The sequence below is a fragment of the Stomoxys calcitrans genome, chromosome 5 (genome assembly GCF_963082655.1).
Source record: "Stomoxys calcitrans chromosome 5, idStoCalc2.1, whole genome shotgun sequence".
Classification (NCBI taxonomy): Eukaryota; Metazoa; Arthropoda; class Insecta; order Diptera; family Muscidae; genus Stomoxys; species Stomoxys calcitrans.
This window is the reverse complement of record NC_081556.1, coordinates 84,953,635-84,968,980: the sequence shown is the minus strand read 5'-3', so window position 1 is coordinate 84,968,980 and position 15,346 is coordinate 84,953,635. Positions and strand designations below refer to the sequence as shown.

At 40.2% G+C, this 15,346-nt stretch overlaps 1 protein-coding gene across 2 annotated transcripts in view; it reads right to left on the bottom strand.

Moving 5' to 3' along the window:
• LOC106087471 (rap guanine nucleotide exchange factor 4) overlaps positions 1-15,346 on the bottom strand; it is a 528,050-nt gene that overhangs the window by 356,282 nt on the left and 156,422 nt on the right. The gene's annotated exons all lie outside the window — the stretch shown is intronic.

Below are 15,346 nucleotides of genomic sequence, written 5' to 3'. Positions count from 1 at the left end.
TGCAATGGGATCACAATAATTATAGCGAAAAATAATTTGAACAACATTTTGAGTGATCGTTACGTTGGAGTATGGTTTTACCGACTGTCGTCTAATTCAACCAACTGATACGGTATGAAGTTCCGATCCTTTTAGGTTGGATTGGAACTTCATGCCATATCAGTTGGTTGAATTACTTTTGTGATTTATTGTTATTTAATAAGGGAAAACCATTAAATTTAATCGGAGTGAATTCATTTATGGATGGCATTTTTAAAATTCATTTGCCCGAATTTTTTATATAGCTAAAGATAAAGCGAAACAAGTAAACAGGCGGTGGAACGGGCCGAACTTTGGTTACCCACAACCTGGGGTATATATTTAAACCACTTTTTGTCATAATTCGGCGAAAAATGCATGATGTATGCTCCCCTAGCAGCTATTTTGTATACATGAATACATGAATCGGTTGGTCCAAATCGGCCTATATCGAAATATGGTACAATTTGGACCAAATTCGGCACGGACATTGAGTGGCCTAAAAAGTACAAGTAATTGTTCAATTTTGTAGAACAAAATACTGGTCTTTTTGGTAGCTGTATCCAAATATAGACCCATCTGAAGCATAAACAACATGGATGTCAAAAAGCCTAACATAAGCCACTGTGTTAAATATCAGTGAAATCGGATCGGCCTATCTGGCAGCTAAAACCAAATCTGAACCAATCTGTGCCAAATTAAAGAGGGATGTCGAAGACCTTATAACAACTCATTGTCCCAAAATTTCGGCAAAATCAGACAATAAATGAGTTTTTTATGGCCCCAAAACCTTAAATCGCGATATAGGTCTTTATGACAGCTATATCTAAATCTCAACCGACCTGAGCCAAATTGAAGAAAGATGTCGATTGGCCTAACACAACTCACCGTTCCAAATTTCGGCGACATCGGACAATAAATGCGCCTTTTATGGGCCCAAGACCTTAAATCAAGAGATCGGTCTATATGGCAGCTATTGGGTTGCCCAAAAAGTAATTGCGGATTTTTCATATAGTCGGCGTTGACAAATTTTTTCACAGCTTGTGACTCTGTAATTGCATTCTTTCTTCTGTCAGTTATCAGCTGTTACTTTTAGCTTGCTTTAGAAAAAAAGTGTAAAAAAAAGTATATTTGATTAAAGTTCATTCTAGGCTTTTTAAAAAATGCATTTACTTTCTTTTAAAAAATCCGCAATTACTTTTTGGGAAACCCAATATATCTAAATATAGTCCCATCTATACCAAACTTGGATCGGATGTTGGGAAGCTTAAAACTGTGCACTATTCCAAATTTCAGCGAAATCGTCCGTCCATGTATTCTTGTAATCAAAGTACGGTTCGCATTCGGTCCATGGACGAGAACCCTGTGTCCATTAAGGCTTTTTATAGCAACCACCATAGGTTGGGGGAATATTAATCTAGTCACTCCATTGGTAAAACCTTGAAATATTCGCCTGAGACCCCATATAAGTATTTATATTCTTGATCGTCTCGATGTTCTGAGTCGATCTAGCCATGTCCGTCCATCCATGGAACGCATAAAGGTAGCGCTTGAAATTTTGCACACATACTTTTCATTGATGTAGGCCATTTAACGATTTGACTTCTTAAGCCCCGCACATAGTATCCTGCTATGACTGTAGCAAGTACAGTCCAAATCTGTCAGTAACCTGATATAGCTCCCATGTAAGCTGATCTCCCGATTTGACTTCTTGAGCCAATAGAAGACGCAATTTTTGTCCAATTTGGCTTTAAATTTGACTTCCAATAACTGTCCCAAGTACCGTTCAAATCGGTCTATAACCTGATATAGCTTCCATATAAACCGATCTTCCGATTTGACTTCTTGAGCCCTTACAAGCCGCAATTTTTGTCCGATTTGACTTAAATTTTCCATGTGGTGTTCTGTTTTGTCTTCCAACAACTGTGACAAGTACGGTCTAAATAGGTCTATAACCGGGTATAGTTTCCATATAAACCGATTTCCCGATTTGACTTCTTAAGCCCCTGGAAGCCGCAATTTTCTTCCGATTTAGTTAAAATTTTGCATATAGTCTTCTGCTATGACTTCCAGCAACTGTGCCAAGTACGGGAATTTGGCTGAATTACAGGATGTGAACATTCGAAAATTGTTTACTTGGTGGCATTTTCTTTCCCCTGTTCCTGTTAAATCACAATGTTCTCTGGACTACTAAAACCGAACCTAGTCTAGCTGAGTTGTCATAGCTTTTCCAACATACTTATCAAACATGGCGTACATTGGCCAATCTTTTACTACATCTGCAAGGTTCGATGACTCGTTTTGATATCATTAGCTTACCGAACTCGTATTCCACTATGGCATTTGAACAGGACTGTTCCAACCTGGCTGAAATAGGATCCATATTTTAATTCAGTCTCTATGCATGGGCAATTGCACTTTTGTAATTCATATTTTTATACCCAACACCGTAGGATAGGGGGTATATTCATTTCAGTCATTCCGTTTGCAACACACCGAAATATCAATTTCCGACCCTAATGATACCCGTTATATTTCGGATCGTCGTAAAATTCTAAGACGATTTAACGATGTCCGTGTGTCTGTCCGTCCGTCTGTTGTAATTACTCTAGAGCCTTCAAATATTGAGATATTGAGCTGAAGTTTGGCACAGATACGTCTTTTTGATGCACGAAGGTAAAGTTCTTGAACGGGCCAAATCGGGCCATATCTGGATGTAGCTGCTATATAGACCGATTTTCCGATCAACGGTCTAAAGCCCATAAATTAATTTTTCATCCGATTTTGCTGAAATTTTTAACAGTGAATAGTTTTAGGCCTCTCGACATCTGACCCAAATATGGTTTAGATCGAACTATATTTAGAAATAGCTGACATAGACCAATCTGCCGATTAAGGGTCTGAAGACCATAGAAGTTTTAATTATTACCCGATTTCGCCGAAATTTAAAACCATGGGCTATTTTAAGCCTCCCGACATCTGACCTAAATATGGTCCAGATCGGACTTTATGTAGATATAGCTGCCATATAGATCGATCACCCGATAAAGGGTCTAAAGGCCATAAAATCTTTATTTTTTTATCCGATTTCGCTGAAATTTGGAGTTTTGCGCAGTTTTAAACCTCCTAACGTCCGACCGAAATATGGTACAGATCGGACTATATTTAGGCATAGCTGACGTGTCGACCGATCTGCCGATACAGGGTCTGAAAGCCATAAAAATTTTATTTTTTAACCGATTTCGCTAAAATGTGAGTTATTTTTAGATTCCTGACACCTGACCAAAATATGGTTCAGATCGGACTATATTTAGGTACAGCTGCCATGTAGACCGATCTGACGATAAGGGGTGTGAAGCCAATAAAAGCTTTATTTATTACACGATTTCGCTGAATTTTAAACAGTGAGCAGGTTAAGACCTCGCAACATCCGACCTAAATATGGTTCTGATTTGACTTTATTTAGATATAGCTGCCATATAAACCGATCTGCCGATAAGGGGATTGAACCCATAAAAGCTTCATGTATTACCCGATTTCGCTGAAATTATAAACAGTGAGTTTTTCTGAGCTTCACGATATCCGACATTAATATGGTTCAGATCGATATATCTGCCAAAAAGACCAATATTTTGTTCCACAAAATTATATAGTGACATATATATTAGACCACTCAATGTCCGTGCCGAACTTGGATGCACAAGTTATCCAATTTTCATTGGATTGTGACGAAAGGGGATTTACATATATACCCGAGGTGGTGGGTATCCAAAGTTCGGCCCGGCCGAACCTAATGACTTTTTACTTGTTAAACATAACGCCTTTATTATTTCAATACCATTTCGAATTCTGCTCTTCAAATTCAAAGTGCTTGCAGTACAGTTAGGGTAATGGTGTGCTGCAGCAGTTCGCGTTAAATCATATGCAGATGTAGTTGCAGTATTCACATGTATGGAGACAATAATTTCTTTCCCTATCCTTGTGTATGTGCTCGAGTGTTTGCATAGAATATCTCTATTTTAAGGTAAATATTTACTTCCGTAATTTTGCACTTATCAATGGTTAACGACATTCAGCAACAGCGTTTGCGGTTTCACTTCCGATGGAGTACGTCAAAAATTTCTTGGATAGATTAATGGGCAAAAAAATAATGGCTGGAGTAGACATTTGAAATCGATTTCATTCATTTGGTTACTTCTACAGAGTTGATTAATCTTTCTACCATTGGAATCACCACGGCCTAGATTGTATGTAAACTATAGTTCTAAATTTTCATAGAATGATAAAAGCAAAAAAGTTTGGTATAGTAAAAGAGATATACACCATTAACAGATAATGATACCCATTATTTGCAGAGTTTTTTGTGAGTATCGCTATATGGTATTGGTGGTATTTTTACGCCATGCTTATTGATATACATTTAATTTATGGGTTTTTAGAAATCTATTAGAGATTCTAAAAAGTTTTTATTAATGTTTATTAAAAACAAATTCACTTTTACACAACATTTTTTAGAAAAAAAATTACAAAATAGACCAATGGGCGAAAGGACTAAACATCAACAATAGAATGTTCAATCAAAAGCATTTAAGATACATGCTATGATAGATTGTATTAGCGCCTTAATGATTTAGCACTGTAGCCCCTGCCAATTTGTAGGTGGCACATAGAACTCGATGCTCGTAAAATTCTAAGGTAATATTGAAATTGAGGCTCGATGCATAAGGGGGAACTATTTCATTGGTGATTAACATGTCGGTTAAGTTGTACATGAAATTCTAAAAGAAAAAAAGAGTTATCCAATATCTTTTCCTTTTGCCATAAAGTTTTATGAGTTTGTATCGCGATTTTACCTACCCCTTTAATGGGGCATCCCAAGGGAAAGTTGCTGTGCCGTCTAACTTCGGTCAAAATATTTCGAACCAAAGGTATTCGCTGCAAGCTAGACATAAGATCACAAATCTTCACCTTAACATCAATGAATTTCACAATTCGATTACTTTTAGCAAAATTATAGTAAAGAAGAATGGCTATTTCCGCATTTGAGTGCAATTGACGGTGTAGTTCAAACCACACATTAAAATTGTAGCGATTTAAGCCAAGCTTTTCAATATTACATTGACACATCTTCACAACTACAGCGGAGCAATTACAACGAACATAATGCAATTCCAAATTGAAAGGCCTTTTTGCACCCTATTTGCAAAACAAAATTAATTGAAGAAGATTTAGAAAGAATAAATGGCAGATAAAAGCTAAAATTCACTTACCGAAACTGTATGAAACGGGATCACAATAATTATAGCGAAAAATAATTTTAACGACATTTTGAGTGATCGTTACGTTGGCGTATGGTTTTACCGACTGTCATCCAATTCAACCAACAAATGTGGCATGAAGTTCCGATCCTTTTAGGTTGGATTGGATCTTCATGCCATATCAGTTGGTTGAATAAAATTTTGTGATTTATTGTTATTTAATGAGGGAAGACAATTAAATTTAATCTGAGTGAAATCATTTATGGATCGCATTTTTAAAGTTCATTTGGGCGAATTTTTTATAAAGCTAAAGCCAACACGAAACAAGTAAAAAGGCGTTCGAACGGGCCGAACTTTGAATACCCACCACCTGGATATTTAAACCACCTTTCGGCATATTCCGGTAAAAAAATGCGTAATGTATGACCCCATAACAGCTACATCGAAATATGGTCCGATTTGGACAAATTCGGTACGGACATTGAGTGGTCAAATAAGTACAAGTCATTGTTCAATTTTGAAGAACAAAATGTTGGTCTTTTTGGTAGCTATATCCAAATATAGACCCATCTGAAGCATAAACGACATGGATGTAGAAAAGACTAACATAAGCCAGTGTGTCAACCCCAAATTGAAGAAAGATGTCGAAGTGCCTAACACAACTCATTGTCCCAAAATTTCGGCGATATCAGACAAAAAATGCGTCTTTTAAAGTTCCAAAACCTTAAATCGCGAGATAAGTCTTAATGGCAGCTATATCCAAATCTGGACCGATCTGGGCCTAATTGAAGAAAGACATCAAAGTGCCTAACACAACTCACCGCACCAAATTTCGGCAAAATCGGTAATAAATGCGCCTTTTATGGGTCCAAAAAAAGGATGTCGAAGACCCTATTACAACTCCCTGTATCAAATTCCGGCGACATTGGACAATAAATGCACCTTTTATTGGTCAAAAACATTAAATCGGGAGTTATGTCTTTATGGCAGCAATTTCCAAATCTGGGCCAACTTGAAAAAGGATGTCGAAGGGCCTAACACATCTTACTGTCCCAAACTAACGGCAAAATCGGATAATCGGTCTATATGGCAGCTATATCCAAATCTGAACCGATTTGGGCCAAGTTGCAGCAATATGTGGAAGGGCCTAACACAACGCACTGTCCCCAATTTCGACAAAATCGAACAATAAATGCGCCTTTTAAAACTTTATATCGAGAGATCTGTCTATATGGCGGCTATATTCAAATCTGGACCGATCTGGGCCAAATTGAAGAAGAACGTCGAAGAGGCTAACACATTTCACTATCCCAAATTTCAGCGACATCGGACAATAAAGGCGCCTTTTATGGCCCCAAAACCTAAAACCGAGATATCGGTCTATATGGCAGCTATATCCAAATCTGGACCGATCTGTGCCATATTGCAGAAGTATATCAAGGGGCTTAACTTAACTCACTGTCCCAAATTACGGCGACATCGGACAATAAATGCGCCCTTTATGGGCGCATTTTATGGAGCCAAGACCCTAAATCGGAGGATCGGTCTACATGGCAGCTATAACTAAATCTGAACCGATCTGGGCCAAATTGAAGAAGAATTTTGAAGGGCCTAACACAACTCACTGTCCCAAATTTCAGGTAAATCAGATAATAAATGTGGCTTTTATGGGCCTAAGACCCTAAATCGGAGGATCGGTATATATAGCTGCTATATCCAAATCTGGACCGATCTGGGCCAAATTAACGAAGGATGTCGAAGGCCCTAAGAGAACTTACTGTCCCAAATTTCAGCAAAATCACATAAAATATATGGCTTTTATGGGCTTAAGACCCTAAATCGGACCAAAAAAGAATCTGTGCAAAATTTCAGCCCAATATTTCTATTTTTAAAGACTGTAGCGAGGTTTCAACGGACAGACGGAAAGACAGACGGACATCTCTAGATTGTCTTAGATTTTTACGCTGATCAAGAATATATTGTATATACTTTATAGGGTCGGAAATGGATATTTCGATGTGTTGCAAACGGAATGACAAAATGAATATACCCCCATCCTTCGGTGGTGGGTATAAAAAGAAACATTAGAATGTCACCACTTTTGTTCTGGGAGCTCTTTTTCGTTGCGCTAGAGCTGCAAACCGGTCAAATACGAAAATATGATTGAGTGGTCAAAAGATAAATGAAAAGAAGAAAAAGGGCAACCAGAACCTAAACGAGGTTAGGCCGAGACGATCGCCGTCAAATGTGGGGTATAGCGACGTCTATGCAGAAGTACTGCCAATGCAGCGTTTTCTATTGGATTGCCAAAAAAGGAATTGCGGATTTTTTATATAGTCGGCGTTGACAAATTTTTTCACAGCTTGTGACTCTGTAATTGCATTCTTTCTTCTGTCAGTTATCAGATGTTACTTTTAGCTTGCTTTAGAAAAAAAGTGTAAACAAAGTATATTTGATTAAAGTTCATTCTAAGTTTTATTAAAAATGCATTTACTTTCTTTTAAAAAATCCGCAATTACTTTTTGGGCAACCCAATATATAAACACTGTCATATTTATGTTCGTCCGATTTGCAGTCACACAGCAATAAAATGGTCATTTGTCAACCGTTTCTCTCGAAATTTGGCAGGAAGGATTTTACTTTTACTCTCGATCATAGAAATCGGTTCAGATTTAGATATAGCTCTCATATATACATATCGGCCGATTTTCACTCCTAGACCCAGAAAAATTTTGTACAGCGCTTTCCTCGTTTTTGGATATAGCTGTCATATATACTGATCTCCCGATTTAAGTTCTTGGCTCAATAAAAGTACGTTTAACACTCGTATTTCGCTGAAATTTGAAACAGTGGGCTGTGTCGATATGGTTCAGATCGGTCTATACTTAGATATAGCTGTCATTTAAATATGCCGATCTCCTGATTTAAGTTCTTAGGTCCATAATGAGTTGTTTTAGATTCTTACATAGCCTGAATAAAGAAGAGATCGGACTGTATTTAGATATAGCTGCTATGGGTTCATAAATAGGGTGTTTCATATATGGTGGTTATCCGAGGTGGTGGATATTCAAAGTTCAGCCCGGCCGAGTGATAGGGTAGTTGTCTGAGATGGGTTGTTGTCTAAAATGGTTTAAGAAATCAAATCAGAAGACTGACTTACAGTCGAAACCGTATAAGTAAAAAAGTCCCAATTTGTTTCACTTATCCGTAGTCTTCAGTTATGCCTACTTCAGATCAGACAATTGCATGTCCCAATTAAGCGATAAGGCATGAGAAATAGCGAAATTTCACCTCAATTCACTAGTTTGGTATGAAGATTTATTTAAAACACATTTCTAGTACAATGAAAAAAGTTAGAAACTAGGCGAACATGCAATGCAGATCGACTGTGAATAACAATTATGAAACATTCCATTAACCACTACGATCTAGGCACAGTGGCTCCAGACAAATTGTAGTAGCCAATTTGAATTTGATGCTCATAGAATTTTATGGAGATATTGAAATTGACAGTTGAAGCATAAGGGGGAACTATTTCATTGGTGATTATCAGGTTGCTTAAGTTGTAGACGACATTCTAAAAGTAAAGAACAAAAAAATCAATGGCATTTTATGGATCTACCTTTGAAACCAACTTCCTTACCCCTTTAAAGGGACAGCCCAAGGGAAAGTTACTGTGACGTCTCATTTCTGTCAAAATATCTCTCATTAAAGGTAATCGCTGCAAACTAGACATTATGTCACATGTCTTCATCTTAACATCAATGAACTTCACAAATCGATCACTTTTAGCTAAATTATAGTAAAGTGTCACTGCAACCTCAGCATTTGAGTGCAATTGACGATTCAATTCAAACCAGGCATTTGAGCTGTAACGATTTTTACCCAGCCTGTAAATAATGCAATCGCACATCTTCACAACGTCAGCGGAGCGATTACAGCGAGGACTTTGCAATTCCAGATTGAAAGGCCTTTTTGCGCCCTAGATTCACACAAAAAAAAATCAGTTCCATTCCAGAAGAGTCGAATTAATGACATGAAAGCGAAAATTAACTCACCGAAACGGTATGCACTGAGATCACAAAGATTATAGCGAAAAATCGTTTTTCCAACATTTTGAGTGGTCGATACAATGGGAAATGGTTTTGGCAACCATAAAACAGTTAGGCAAGATTGAAAATGTATTCATATGAATTTATTGAATTAACTTTTGTACTAGGCCACGCATGATGGAACATCATATATCAATTATGGTCCATTAACTAACTTATGTGCACATGCTAATTTTTTTTTTACACGCCTATGGCGAATCAAACGGGTCTTTGCTTAGTATATAAGTAAGGCAGGGCCGAGTTGGTAGCCAGCTTGGAATACCAGTGCGGGCCAGATCCAAAAGTCAAATCGGCAGATTGGTTTAAATATGATATGTATTAATAGGCTATGGACCGACGGGTACTATGCTTGATTAAGGTTTTAAATCTCAGAAAAAAGGATTTTTTTATCTAATAATTCTGACTTATTGGTGTTCAAAAAGAAAAATAGGGGGGCAGGCTTAAAAAGAAGTCATAGCAAGATGTCTAGCAACAATATCCAGAGCCATTAGGCATGGCATCAAATTCAAGCCATCCTTTGGATCGTATTAAGCGTTTGGTGGACTTTAGAGGCACCGTCCACCAGACCACAATACCATACAAGTACCGTATTGGCCCGATGAAATCCGCCGCCTCATTGTAAGTGTTCGTCCTTTTTTGCCATGGGAGAGGCATATGCCGGAGTGCCTTTTTGGTGCGCCTCTGGTTTGTGCGGGGATTGAAACGAACCCCGGACCCCGGTTCTATTCGGTTTGCCAGAACCGCCTCCAACATTGGTCGGTGTCGATGAGGTGTAACCGGTGCATAGAGTGGGTACATATCTAATCTTGCTCTGGCCTTAGGTCACTACGGGATTATAGTCGCACTGCATATGTAGCAAGGTGCTGTGCGAACATAGACCGCAGTAGGTCACAAATGTCGTTGTCGTCGCCCTCTGCATACTCGTCGTTGGTCTATGTGGAATTGGCCTACGTGATACACCATTCCGTGCCGTATAGACCCATCTCGCGCCTGCGCCTGGCGCTAGTGACACCAACAAGAAGCGCATGGGTATAGCAGTCAGATCCAGGCTAGATAGAGCTATACAATGTGTACATACCGCCGGTTGGTAGTTAAGACCCTTTTAATGGCCAAGCTCACAAGCCCGACATAAGTGGGCTACTGTCTGAGCTTAATTGTCTGGTTCAAGGAAACTTTAATGCTCATCACTATTCATGGCATTCTACACTTGGTAACGACCAGCAGGGTATGGATTTTGAAGAGCAGATTGGGGGCTTCACATTATGCACGGTGAATAAGGTTGCCCCGCTAGGATTAAAAGAAGGTGCAGCAGCTCGCCAGACATTTCCATAGCATCCCCAGATCTTTCAAGTGACGTTACCTGGCAAGCCAACATTTCTTTGGGATTAGACCACCTGCCCATAATTCTCACCATCAACCAACCAACCGACTTCATAACTTCTGAGAGTCGGACGTCTATCAATCAAAAAAAGGCCGATGGGGTAGGCTTCAGAGAGTACACCAATCGCAGCTTCAGTGAACTGACACCCACTCAAGAAGAAATTCCGAGACATCATTAATGCAGCAGCCTCTCGCTTTATACCAGCCGGTGGAATACCCGAAGTGCGGCCCAATATCCCAGCGAAGGTAGTGGTACTCGCAGACGAGCGTGATGGGATTCGTCGCACGTCGCCCAGAATCAGCGTGCTGAATTTGGAAATTAACAAGATAGTCAACGAACATAAACGGAATTTGTGGCTGGAACACTTGGATCAATGTAATTTAGGAACTGGTTTAGGCAAGCTCTGGTGTACTGTTAAGTCACTCTCGAACCCCGGTAGAAGAGATGACTGAACCCCGATCCGAAGAGATGCGCTAGGTTGTTCAACCCTCAATGTATTGAACAAGTGACAAGGCTAGGATGTTCCGTGGCCTTCGTCTCATCCGTTGTCTCGGAGCCCTTGGGCAGCCATCACAGTTAACAGTGAACGAAATTACGAATGTCATCCGTGGCGCCAGTCATCTAAGGCGTTGGGCCGGACGAAATCTCTACACTGATGCTGAAGACTCTGGATCTATTTGGAGTCGAATACTCTACAACTGTTCGCAACCTGTCTTTGAACACTCTTATAATACCCAATGCCTGGAAGATGGGCAGAGTGATCACGCTACTGAAGCTTGAAATGGACCCGACTTGGGGGGGGGGGGAATCCTGCAGATCGAATTTCCCACTTTCAACAGTAGCCAAGACGTTTAGGGAATACTCCACCCGAGCCTCGTTCGAGAATTTTTATTCGTCGAGCATTAGCATGAATTTCGAAGATTGCGTAGCACAACAACTGCTTTGCATGTCATCACCGCACACATTTGCCGTGGCATCAATCCGTCTAGGCCATGTGATTGGACGGCCCTTGTGGCACTGGGCACATCGAAAACAATCGACATGGGCAGCCATGTCGAACTATTTGAGGACATCGCCAGTCATTTATAGAATTTTAGGATAAGAAGTCGAAACCCCATAGAGTGAAACAGGGAGTCCCCACATTGGGGCGAAATGTCTGAAAGGCCGTGCCAACACCCCCAAACAGGACTTCTTCCTAACCGTGGCAGTATAGGGCTCAGATGAAATAAGAGAGTGAAAGAAGGCGCCGCGGAGCGGGCCCTGACCAGCTAGTATCTTATATATAAAAATCAATTTGTGTTTGTTTGTAGGTTGGTTTGTTTGTTTGTTTGTTTGTGTGTTCCTTATAGACTCAGAAACGGCTGAACCGATTTTCTTGAAATTTTCACAGATGGTGCATAATGATCCCGTGGTGAAAATAGGGCGCTACATTTTTTGATATCTGAAGGAAGGCGGACCCCCCCCCTTACCCTAGTTTTAAGAAACGCCAGATCTCGGAGATGGGTGGTGCGATTTAAGCGAAATTTTGTGTGCCTTATATAGTACCCTAAAACTAAAAATTTGGTATCCAAATTTTGAATGGGGTACCTAGGAAGGCCGCACCACCCTAAAACCTACCAAACATATATGTTAGGGGGACCACGTGTTAGGGGGACAACTTCAACCCCAAAACACCCGTAAATCGGACATATTTATCGACCATGGCAATATGGGACTCAAATGAAAGGTATTTGCGAGTAGAGAACGAATATAATATCCAAGTGTGAGACCACCTTCTTGGGGGTCCACTCCTCTTCCAAAACTCCCCCCAAACAGGACTTGTTGATGCACTCACCAACCTCTACTTAGGGACAGCCCAATGGAACCAAATATTCCCTAGCACCCTGATGATGTGGTATTCCAAAACTCCCGTCTCTGGCCACACGGAAGAAATTACCACCAAAGCTGCTGCTGTTAGAGTCAAAGGCACACCAATTGCCCACACAAGAAACAAATCTGCAATTGTTGTTGTCGTTTGAGTCGCGGCCACCTGCAGCCAGACGACAAGCAAATGGTTGTTGTAACGAACCAAACGATCGCAGCCCGTAGAGGCAAAGAAATGGGGATGATTTTAAATCGAAACCAAAACAAAGCTCAAAAGCTTTTCCACAAAACACTTCACTTTGTCTCTTTTCCCGAGAAATAATAACAACACTGACTTTGACTTATATTCAAATAATATTTTATTTGGCTCTTTAATGTGCGTGCGCACTCGTTGACATACAAAAAACTTCTAACTTTACTTGTCTCTGCCACTGAACCACTAGATTACAAGAAATGTAACGAGTGGAGAGGCAATAACAAAAGAAACGTTCAAGCAGTACATGGTTGATTGAACTCTAGTACTATTTATGTGCCAATAGTGATGAGCCTCTATGGAAATTAATAATAGGTCCATTCCTGCTTGAACAGGACTTATTTAATGACCATAGAAATATGGGGCTTATATAAAAGGCATTTGAGTGTACAATTCGAATCTGATATCCAAATATGGGACCAATTGTTTGAGGGACCGCCTCTTTCCAAAAACATCCCTCAAAGGGGACAAATTTACGACCATAGCAATATGGGGCTCAAATGAAAGGTCTTTGGGAGTAAAGCACGAATCTGATATCAATATTCGAGAAAAGTGTCAATGGGGCCACTCCAACCCCACAGCACCATCCAAATAGGAAGTATTTGCTGACTATTGCAATATGAGGCTTAAATAAGAGGGTTTTTACAGTAGAAAACGAATCTGATAAATATTTTCAAGGCCAACTCACTGAGTGGCCGCCCATTCCCTAAAAAACCCCCCAAGCAGATCATGTTTGCCGACTATGGATATATGGGGCTCAAATTAAAGGTATTTGAGAGTAGACCATGTATCTGATACCAACATTAGGGACCAACTGCATAGGGAACGTACCACCACCAGAACAACCCCCAAATCGGACGTATTTGCTCACCAAGACAAATTGGGTCTTAAAGAGAGTAGAACTAAATATTTATAGTTTTTAAGGCCAATACACCAAACCTGACATATTTGCCGACTTTTGCAATGAGGAGTTTAAATGAGATTAGAAATCGAATTTGATATCCAATTTTGAGGCCAATGGCAACATGGCGTTCAAATAAATTATGTGTAGATATATGAGAATAGAGCACGTTGTTGATATATTTTCAAGGCTTCGTGTTTGGGGAACCACTCCAATCCCCAAAACACCCCTAAATCGGGTATATTTACCGTTCATGTCAATGTGGAGCTTAAATGAAAGATATTGGGGAGTAGAGGAAGAATTGATACCCACTTTCGGGATCAATTTTCTGGGGTCTACCTCTTTCCCAAAGTACCCCACAAACAGCAATTTTTTACTGACCATCGCAATATGGGGCTCAAATAAAGATATTTAGGAGTAAAATACGAATTTAATATCCAAATGTATTACCATGTATTTAGGGCATCAACCCTTCTCCAAAACAGCTCCCAAAGGGTAAATATTTTTCGATCATGCTAATATGTGGTTCAAATTAAAGGTATTTGAGATTAGAAAACGAATATGATAACCTATTTTGGGGCCATGTGTTTGGGGGACGCCTCATCGTGTAAACTCCCCTCAAAACCAATGGCAATATGGGGTTCAAATAAATGGTATTTGAAAGAAGAGCACGTTGCTGATATTCTTTCAGGGGCAAGTGTCCAAGGGGGACCACCTCGCCTAGGAAAAACACACCTAAATAAGATATCACGAAAGTATCGGGCTGACATAAAGTATTTTAAGAATAGAGCACACCTTACATCGAAACTTAAATGCGTAGACCAATAAAGATCATATGGGATTCAGATAAAGGTGCTTTTATTGTTATGTCAAGCCATATACAATACTATTTTCGTACCGAATGTCGAGTTTAACGCAGATACCTGCCATCACGGCCCAAACCTGCGAGGCTCAAGGGTGAATACAATGCATGTACCAACGCCCCCACATGTGGTAAACTACACATGAGTACCAATTTGATACCACGTATTTGGACGTGTTCACCTCCTTGGTTAGGAGCTGCGCACTAAAACTCCTTCCGATCTATAGGTCACTACACCCGGTTGAAAACGCAACTCCACGCCGAGCTTATGCTCTACCCGCGATTTGGGTACCAACCACAGCCACCACGTTGCTCCCTACTGGGGCCTCACCATTGTCAGGCTGGAATCAAAGTTCCAGGGGCTTCTGACACCCGTGGTACCAGATTAAAGTCTCCGCTCAGACTTCGTAGCCTTAAAAGACTTCCCCAGTTGAACTCCAAACAGTTCCGGATTGGTCACCTGGATGAAAAAGAATCGCCCTAAGCCGACCCCAAGCCAGCACACAAAAGTATGCATCAAACATACAACGGGACGATATACACAAACAGAACACGGCAGCCCTCACGGGCTACGTCACACATATCTGCATCAACATGGGACTTAACAAACAACGCGGGCACACTCACGGTAGACCGAACACAACCACAACAGCTACGGGAACCAACGATGGGCAAACTCCGTTGCATCAACATGGGCA